The following is an 11,367-nucleotide window of genomic DNA, read 5'->3' as shown; positions in this document are numbered from 1 at the left end:
GTTTTTCTTTTTTTTTATTTTTTTTCTAAATGTTCAATAACTATCAAGATATATTTATAGTCCTTTCTGTCAAAGCACTGTTCGATATTCGATAGACAATTTATTTGTGGCTACCAACATGTATATATAATATAGTTTAAACGTTGTAGGTAACTTGATATAATTATAGACCCTTTCCCTTTCCCTCTCTCTCTCTCTCTCTCTCTCTGTTTCTATCTAATCCTATATCTTTATTAGAGTAATTTTCTTTTCCAATCATTTAAAAATATTTGTTATTTTTTTTAATATTCATCGTTTCTTCGAATTTTCTTGCATTTTTCGTTTTCTTTATTTTATTTTACATAAAATGATGCATTTTTAATTTGTACACATTTGTGAAAAATATAATCTTTTATTTTAACAATAATAAACTTTTTTTTTACCCCCATTATGATTAAAATTTTTTTAGAATACACTTCCACTACAAAAAAAAAAAAAATGGAGATTTCCTAACAAAATGTAATATTCAGTCAAGTAAAATATAAAAACACATGATGAACAAATGTAATTTTTGTATTATTTAAATAATACACTCATAAGATCGTTAAATGAATTTATTTAGGCTTATAATAAATGGTTAGGGTGAAATTGATGAAAATGTATTATCACGTATGGTGTATACATGTAATATCATTTTACCTGTGTGAACTACGTCGTAGAGAACTTGGAAACCTTGCTATTAAATGGATTACCGTGGGCAAACCGCTCGAATCCTATCAATCCAACAACCACCGACGAAGGACGTGAATTAAAACGTGTAAAGAATCACAAGCAGTTCTCTCTAATATACACACACACACACACACACACATACACATACATATACGAACAATGGGAGGAGGAACACTCGACATTCATTCACACGCAAATTACACTACGTGAAAATAAAATTACCGCTTGTTGAAACTTACACAACTATAACTTTGGTACTTATATATATATATATAAAAAGAAAAGTTCAACTAATTGCAAAGAAAATATTCTCTCGAGAAATAATTGTAAATATAAATTTGATTATACGAATAAACAAAATATAATTTTCCTTTTATTTAATAATTAATGATATTATTAATGTAAAACAAATTATTGTTTCAGTTTACGGTATGAAAATTTGATTGATTTTTTATATATAATAAAATCGCAATTTATATAATAAAATATAACAAAAATTTTTTATATACAAATATATAAAAATATTATATATATATATATATATATATATATATATATATATATATATATATATATATATATATATATATTTATTTATTTATAATATTAAATATATTTATTTATATACATATAATACTATATATATTTATTAATATTATATTGGGGCATAATTAGAATTAAGTATATTGTCAAGGGGAACGAACATGTAGGGGGGGGGCCCTTCGGGGTAAACACCTTAAAGGGGTATACCTGAAAAATAAACTTCTTCTTCTACTATATAAATATATTCATTTATATACATATAATGTTATATATATTTATTTATAATAAAGCAAAGAAATGAAATGATTTTAATGTGTAATATTTTTCATTCGTAAGAATTTATATTTTGCTCATGGTCGATGATTTCATTTGATTTTCTCTTTCAAATATTAATTATTTCCTTAAAAATCCGATTAATTAACCATACTTTGAATTAAGAATAACTTCAAACATTATGAAATATCATGATAACGTAAAAAGAAACACTTCTTATTTTAACTAATCGCATTTATGTGTTTGTTTTAATACTTTATTAAAGTTTTCTTCATAAAAGTTATTTTTAGAATGATCATTGACAATTTAATCCGATTAATTTTCATTTAACACGTATCACCATGTGTGGTTGAGTACGCCCCCGTACTTAAGAAAATTTCCATTCATATTGTATGAAAATTTTCACGATTTGTATCATACGTGGGAGGAAGGGGTGGGAGTTCGTATACGACCCCCATACACGACTTTCAAACGAAGTTTCACGTATCTTCTTGAATGTTTCATTTAAATGTATGAATATCAAACATGATCTTTCAAATGTGAATTTTCTTAAACATAAACTGTACTCACATATAAATTTGTTCATAAATTACTAATATTATTATCGCATTATTTACAAAATAAATCATCAAATTAAAATCAAACTAAAAATACATTTGTAAGAATAAATTACATTCTCGTAAAAATCTTTCGAAATATACTATAAATTTATAATTAATTATAAATACAAAATATATATATATATATATATATATATATATATATATATATATATATATATATATATTATTCTTTGGTATAGAATATTTGATAAACCGACAATAAGAAAAATCGAAACAAATCGATAACATGATCGAATGATAATCGAATGATCAAAGTTATGAACTATATCGTGTATTTTATATTGAAAAAATAAATGTGCCCATAATTATGAAAATGATCTAAATCATGTATCACTTGTTTGGAAATATTTACAAATTTTTTATTTGAACATTATATGAATTCTATGTAATTATTGAAAAAACAAACATTATCTAATTCATCTCATTTTTAACAATATCGGTTTCAAATTATATTGAATTTATTTAATTTAAAATAATGTGCTGCGTAATAACTAATAAACTCTTCTTTTTTTTTTTTTTTTTAATTTTGACTTAGACCACTTTCATAATAATGGGCACAAATGTCATATGGGTTCAATCACATATATCGTTCAGAATGAAATCATTTTGTAATCCTATTAGTCGCGTTTTAACCTTGACTATATTATTTATACCTGCACAAAAAAGATAAAAATATAAATATGTTAAAATTGTAATAGTTTTGGAAGAATAAGTATAGGGATCAAGGTTGAACTATGCCATGCGAGCAACAACCGGTTTCTTTTTTTTTTTTTTTTTTTTTCAACTTTCCAAGCTTACAATTGATAAATGTCTTTCCTTTTAACACGTTGCCGCAAATGACGGCTATAGCCGTCCGATCTTCGTATTTCTAAGCACGATCGTCAAATTAAAAGTGTGCGGCAACGTGTTAATAACCTTCTACACTTTAAATATTTCTAAAATAAAATTGAAGAGAGTAAAAAACAAATTTTATGTTTGAAGGTTGAAAAATATGAATGAGAGAAAGGGAAAGAATTCATTTTCATTTTCACATTTTACAGAATTTATTTCTAAAAAAAAAAAAATAATAAAAAAATAATAAAAAAGAAAGAAGAATTAGTTAAAATTATGAAAGAGATTTTAATTTCATATGAGAATATACGTTTAGGTATGATATTCGAAGTAAACCTCGTGATTGCTATGATATGGGAAATGTCAATATCCTTGCGACGTCCTCGAACGAGCTTAGAATTCTGATTGAACAAAATGATCCGATAGATCTATGTATATACCCATACGTGAATGTGAGTATATGTGTGTGTCAGTGTAAATATGTAATACTCATTAGGAAATATACGTCTTCTATAAACTGAGTATTAATTGGACTAAGTTATACAGCACCTTACTAATCATTCAATTATATTAAATTGAAATATTTAAAAAAAATTGTTTCAAATATAAATAATTATTAAAATATTGCAATACTTCTTTGTTGTTGTATCTTTTTTTAATTTATTTTTTTTTTGCTATTCTTTAAAATCAATATTATTTGAAATTCTTTATTATAATCTTTTTAAATGAAATTACGAGTTAGTAATTTGATTAGAAAAAATAATAATAATAATCAATATTATTTATTAGAATACATTTTTGTTCACATTGTCACATAGTTTATTAGATGTTTCTATTACCTATTATGTTTCTATTAACAATTTTTAATTACATCAATTTTTCTTGAATTAATAAAAAACAAAACAAAAATTACACAACCAAAATTAGCAATAAAGATAATAATTTTTTTTTTTTTTTTTTTTTTTTTGTTAAAATAAGAACAGAAAAATATATTCTCGAGTAATATTTTGATAAAGAAAAATATGTTTTGGGCAAATAATGTTATCGGCAAATAGGTCCAACGAAAGATGAAAGAAAAAATTCGATTACTTTAACTAGTTGCATTTTAAAACATTTAATGTAATTTGATATACGTCAGAAGAAAATGTACTTTAATATGATAGGACGTTGGTACTATGTCGATAACGTTAGCTAGCTATCGAACGAATTACTTTGAACGTTACTATTAAATGGAACATGTTCGAGAAATTTCATATCGTTAAATTGTAGATTTTGACGTTTAAATCCTATAACGATAATAAATGTTAACGTAACCTTGCACATTCATACATATATATATATATATATATATATATATATATATATATATATATATATATATATTATTTGTAAAATGTCAATGTTCTCTCATGGTTGTTCTCAAATGACCTTAGAATACTAATCGATTCGAGTCAATGTCTTACTACTTTAAGGCCGCCATTGATAATAAACTATTTTCGATTTCTTTTATACATGTATTATGTTTTTTTTTATTTTTTTTTTTTTTGTATTTAATTGTATTTTTATTTTATTTTTATCTAATTTTTATTTAATTGTATTTCTATTTTATTTTTATTTTATTTTTATTTAATTTAATTGTATTTTAATTTAATTTTGTGTTTATTTTATTTTATATTATTGACGGTATAAACCCATTATTATATAAAAAAAAAAAAATAATACAAATAAATGAATAAAGTAATACGAAAAAAAAAACGAAAAATTCATAAATAATAAAAATTATAAATATAAATAATAAGTATTATTATCATTAACATATGTGTATTAAAATTTGTTTTTAACAAATCCTTTTGTTTAATCAATGATAAATTTAAAAAACGTGATTAACTAAATCTCTGTAAAAAAAAGAGATACAAAAAATTACTTTCTCTTTTCTTGAATTTAATTAAACAAAACATGTGTAAATATTACCAATACATAGACATTTATTATACATATTGTACATACATGTACGTATTAATCTACACATTATGAGTATGTAGTTGAGTATCTTTGGATGATTAAGACAACATCGTCGATATAATCCTTCCAAGCAATTAATTTAACAACCGACCGATCGATCTATTCCAACGTTCAACGTTAACATAATTAACGAATATGAGCGATAAACTTAATTAAATTAAAAAGAGTAAATTCGTACGTAGTAAGCTTTCGTTCTAAATATCGGAAATAGTTCATAACTAAAAAAAAAAAAAAAGAAAAAAAAAGGATTGGCTCGAGGCGATTAAATTGAAAAAGATGATCTATCGGAAAAATGAAATTTATTATTCGTTAGCATATACATATATATTTAGTACATGTATATATATATATATATATATATATATATATATATATATATATATATATTATATATTTATAATATACGTATCTATGTAGATGAAAAAAAGAAAAAGGAAGAAAAGAAAAAACAAAGCAATTAAAAATAATACAATTAACAAGTTGATAACATTTATCAATTTTTACGTTAACGATCTATCATATGAATTTATAAAACGCAAATATATTTTAAATTCGATCGAATAAAAGTAATAATGTTCAATAACAATATAAAAACGAATGAATGAAGGAAAGATTAATTGCATATTTGATTAAATATCGAACATTACGTGCAATTTGCAAACTTATTCAAGATACTCGTTTAAGTAACTATTGAAATGAAAAAAAAAAAAATGTGAATATGTACCGATGTAATATAAAATATTTTGTTTCATAAAATAAAGGAATGTTTGAATTACGTAAACAAATTTATTTCTATGAAATGAAACATTGGAAATTTTTCATGAAAAATAAATAAATGAAAAAAAAAAAAATTGTATTGTATTTATTTTATTCCTAACGCGTATTACAATTCTTAGACATGTACTATCGAATAGATCGAACTATCATTGATTATCATTAAAACGTACACGTGCATAATATAATCTCCTTTTCTCCATCTATTCGAATGATATTGATTCTCCGTGAATTTCTCGTATTCGATACGGCTTCCCTCATACACGATTTATGTCACTAGACGTGATAATTCAAATGCTATGTTAATCCGATTCGAAGAGACGAACAAGATAAATGCTTAATCAATTACAACGAATCGTACACTTTATTACAGTTTAATAATCTTTTTGTTATACTTATAGAAAATTACGCATTTTTTTTTTTTTTTTTTAATAAAATACAAAATAATATACACAAATATTTAGGACACATTTTGTAATGATTATTTAATTTCTGTAAAAACTATATAATTGTTTAAAATATACAATAATATAAAATGTTCTTAAATTTGTTCACTTATTCTAATTTAGAAAATTATGCATTTTTTTTTAAACAAAATACAAAGTAATACACACGAATATTTAGGACATATTTTGTAATGATTATTTAATTTTTGTAAAAACTATATAATTGTTTAACATATACAAAAATATAAAATGTTCTTAAATTTGTTCACTTGATCTAATTTAGAAAATTATGAATTTTTTTTAAAACAAAATACAAAATAATATACACAAATATGTAGGACATATTTTGTAATGATTATTTAATTTTTATAGAAACTATATAATTGTTTAAAATATACAAAAATATAAAATGTTCTTAAATTTGTTCACTTATTCTAATTTAGAAAATTATGCATTTTTTTTTAAAACCAAATACAAAATAATATACACAAATATTTAGGACACATTTTGTGATGATTATTTAATTTTTATAGAAACTATATAATTGTTTAAAATATACAAAAATATAAAATATTCTTTAAATTCGTTTACTTATTCTAATTTAGAAAATTATGCATTTTTTTTTAAATAAAATACAAATAATATACACAAATATGTAGGACACATTTTGTAATGATTATTTAATTTTTGTAAAAATTATATAATTGTTTAAAATATAAAAAAATATAAAATGTTCTTAAATTTGTTCACTTGATCTAATTTAGAAAATTATGAATTTTTTTTTAAAACAAAATACAAAATAATATACACAAATATGTAGGACACATTTTGTGATGATTATTTAATTTTTGTAAAAAGTATATAATTTTTTAAAATATAAAAAAAATATAAGAGGTCTTCTCAAATTTGTTCATTTGACAAGACTGAGTATAGATTATTATTATTATTTTTTCTTTTATTACCATAAACTCACAGATATGCTACATATATGTGATATTTTTAAATTATTTTTGAATTTTTTTCATCTTTCTTTTTTTCTCAAATTTATTTACACTACGCACACTTTAAAAAAAAAAAAAAAAAAAACCCCTGTCATATATTATAAATACGATATATGTATATGTATATTTTTTTTTTATAAATAATTATAAAAAAATAATACAATAATATATATTAATTAATAATAATAAATAATAAATAAAATTAATTTATTATAACAAATTAACATTATATTTTACATTAAAAATAATAATAATAAATAAATAAAATATTATAAAATATTCATTTAAAAAAAAAAAAAAAAGAAATAAAAAGAAAGTAAATAAATAATCAAGTAAGATTCGAGTCTTTAAATGAAAGAAGAAATGGAAGAGGAGTAAAAAGAAATCCGATTAAGCGGATAAAGGGCAAGTAGAAAAGAGAAAAATAAGGGATTCTAGAAAAAAGGGTTAAAAAGGAAGGAAGGAAGAAAGAAAGAAAGAAAGAAAAAAAAGAAATGAAGAAGAAAGTGAGAAAGAAAATGGGTCACGACCTCGTAGGGAAATTTTCTTCTCTTTCACATCATCTTCTTCTTCTTCTTCTTCTTCTTCTTCTTCTTCTTCTTCTTCTTCTTCTTCTTCTTCTTCTTCTTCTTCTTCTTCTTCTTCTTCTTCTTCTTCTTCTTCATGTTTTTCTTCTTTTTCCGCATAAACGTTTACAGTTATCTATACTTACCGCATTAGTACAAACCAAATCGTATCTTTTTGGCAATGAATCAAAAAAAAATGCGTCCTATCGATTGGCAAACTGAAAATATAAATTTAAAAAATGAAATCAATTGAATGAAAGATAGAAAAAGGAACAAAAATACGAAGTACAACTTGTCAAATGGAATAATAACAAAATTCGAATGAAGAAAAATCCTTTAAATTTGTGTTTTACATTTTCAACATTAACGAACAAAATCAAAAGAAAAAATAAAAGAACAAAATAAAGAAGAAGAAGAAGAAGAAGAAGAAGAAGAAATGGGAAAGAGAAACTGGAAATGGAGTTCTAGGTCACAAAATGGAATAACGAACGAAAACTTTTCTAGCTTTTACGTAATCCATAAAACGAACTAACGATAACAGAGAAATAAAAAGAAAGAATGAGAGAAAGAGAGAGAAAGAGAGAGAGAGGAAGAGAGAGAGAGAAAGAGGAAAATATATGTATAGGATATTATGTAAAGGGTAAAAGAAACAGACCGAGAAGAAGGACAATAGGACGCGATTCGCATGATCGAGTCAACTCCAAAAGTGATTTTGTTTTTTTTTTCTTTTCTTTTTTTTTTTTATGCGGATATTATCAGTCAACTAAACGTAAAAAGTAAAAAAAAAAAAGAAAAAAATAGAAAAATAGTTAATTCGTAAATGAATTGAAATGAAACTAACATTTGAAAGAAGAAACGAATGATTTCTAACGAAATTTGTTGCTTTTTTGTTTTTTTATTTACAAATTTAAATATAACTCGTCTAGAAATTATTTTATTATACAGTTTTGATATAATATGTTAACTTTTTTTCTCATCTTTAATCTATTTAATTGAATTAATAATAAATTAGTACAACGATAAATGGAAATATTTGAAAGAAATAATTTTTGATAACATAAAGAGAATTTGGTTTTTATTATATTATAAATATAGGAATTTACAGAGCATAACTTTAATTAAAGAAAATCCGAGAAAAGTAAGAACAAGTATTAAAGAATGAATAAGAAAAAGAAAAAAGGAGAAAAATTAATAGAAAAAAAAAGAAGGATATTATTAAAGAGATGAAATATTATATTAAATAAAATGTATTTATCTTATATTTTATATTGTTATATAATATTAATTATAAATATTAAATGAAGAAGAACAAAAAATTAGAAAAATAAATTGAAAAGAAAGAAAAAATTAAAATTGTAAAATTTAATATTAAAAATCATTTATTATTATATGAAGAAGAACACAAAATTTAGAAAAATAAATAGAAAAGAAAAGAAAATTAAAATTGTAGAATTTAATATTAAAAATCAATTAATATTAAAGAAGAATATTATATTAAATAAAAATTTATTTATCTTATTTTATATTATTATATAATATTAATCATAAATATTAAATGATGAAGAAGAAAAAATTAGAAAAATAAATAGAAAAAAATGAAAATTAAAATTGTAGAATTTAATATTAACAATCAATTAATATTAAAGAAAAATATTATATTAAATAAAAATTTATTTATCTTATTTTATATTATTATATAATATTAATCATAAATATTAAATGATGAAGAAGAAAAAATTAGAAAAATAAATAGAAAAAAAATGAAAATTAAAATTGTATAATTTAATATTAACAATCAATTAATATTAAAGAAAAATATTATATTTAATAAAAATTTATTAACCTTATTTTATATTATTATATTATATTAATCAAAAATATATAAATATTAAATAACGTTGTAAATTAAGAAATATAATGAATAGAAAAAAAAAGATGATAATGAAGGGGATAATGACGAGCAGATAAATTGAGGAAAATAGAGAAGAAAAAAGATAAAAAAAAAAAAAAACCAGAAAATAGATAAAAACTAGAAGAAGAGGAAAAATGTAAGAGAATGTTAAACGAGAAGATCACTGAGGGAGGTGAAAGGGAAGAAACAAAAATGTGAAGATAAATGGCATGTTCGTGATTTCGTGGTGGTAGATGTTACGTAAGTAACATCTTAAAAAAAGGGCTCAAAGCAATGAGATAAGAGAGAGAGAAGAAAGATGATGAGGGTGTGAGAGGAGTGAAGGGAAAGTGAGGAGGGTTTAAAGATAGGGGAAAATTCATCTCTAATGAACTAAGTTATCTCTTTCTCGCGCTACATAAGTTTTACTTATACATGCACAAACAAACACACAAACACACACACACAAATACATAGAAATGTAATATATACTTATTACAATCACCGATCGTTGACTTTCTCGCATCGTTATGTCAGATACGAGATACTTGATAGGATTTTACCTCACGTTTACAACCATAAATCAAATGGCTTCGTTAACTCGATTTCACCAACAGTTAAAGTAATCGAAGAGATGAGAACTTGACTCTCGTGAGTACGATTTTAATCAGTTGTATACGAATTCGAAACGTGCTTAAATTATTATCACGAAGAAAGTAGAAGAAGAAGATCAAGATTTATTTATATATATCAAAAGTATCAAGAGAAGGGTGAGAGAGACAAAGAAAAAGGGAAGGAAAGGGAAGGAAAATCGTAAAATACATTTTTCTATTCGATTCTCATTAACTACCACCACCACCAACGGTTATATACTTATCTTAAATCTATTAAATTATTATATTATATATATATATATATTGTACATATTACAATATTATAATATTTTATATAATATAAATTTAATTTAAATATAATTTAATTTAAATAATTTATTATAATATAAATTTATATATCAATTTAATTATAATATAAATCTATAATTTAATTTTATATAATATATAATATTACATATATATATATATATATTAATATATTATTATTGTAAATATTAAAATTAATTAAATAATTCTAATAACTGTATAAATCTATTAATAATTAATAAATACGAGTATTTTTATATAGAAAGTGTCCCATATTATTATCTGTTCCTTCTTCTAAATAACATAAAAAAATATTAAAGTTGATTAACTTTAGAGAATAACAAATTACTTTTTATTTTCATTCACATAATTAATCGTAAAAACAATTACTGTACACATAAAACGACAATATTTGGAATGAAACTTGAAATTTCATTTCTTTTCATATTACTGATTAACCTTTTAACTATATGAAATATGAATTGCATCTGAGTTGTGAAACGAGTTTTCCTATCATCAATAGTTCAAACTAGATATTTCCTATCTCTCTTTCATGAAATAAAGAAATATATATAAAAAAAAAAGAAGATAAATCTTTGATATGTGATTTTTGCATTATCATTCATGAATTATTAACACTACATGTATAGATAGATCTGTTACCTTAAGAAATATCTCAATTCATAAAAGAATCGTAAAAGATATTATATACATATATATATATATAAGTGATATATGATCTTAACTCAATCTATCTTATATCAGA

At 21.9% G+C, this 11,367-nt stretch overlaps 1 long non-coding RNA gene across 1 annotated transcript; it reads right to left on the bottom strand.

The window, feature by feature from the left end:
- Positions 1–2,652: 2,652 nt before the first annotated feature.
- Positions 2,653–4,337, bottom strand: LOC149032631 (uncharacterized). Its single transcript, XR_016176366.1, has 2 exons — positions 3,055–4,337; positions 2,653–2,966 (listed from the first exon to the last, which is right to left on the bottom strand). It is a non-coding gene; the product is annotated as an uncharacterized LOC149032631 (long non-coding RNA).
- Positions 4,338–11,367: the final 7,030 nt, after the last annotated feature.

Source organism: Polistes dominula, unplaced genomic scaffold (assembly GCF_049000335.1).
Source record: "Polistes dominula isolate Pdom_NZ unplaced genomic scaffold, Pdom_raw_medaka contig_73, whole genome shotgun sequence".
NCBI lineage: Eukaryota > Metazoa > Arthropoda > Insecta > Hymenoptera > Vespidae > Polistes > Polistes dominula.
This window is presented reverse-complemented; position numbering and strand designations above follow the sequence as displayed.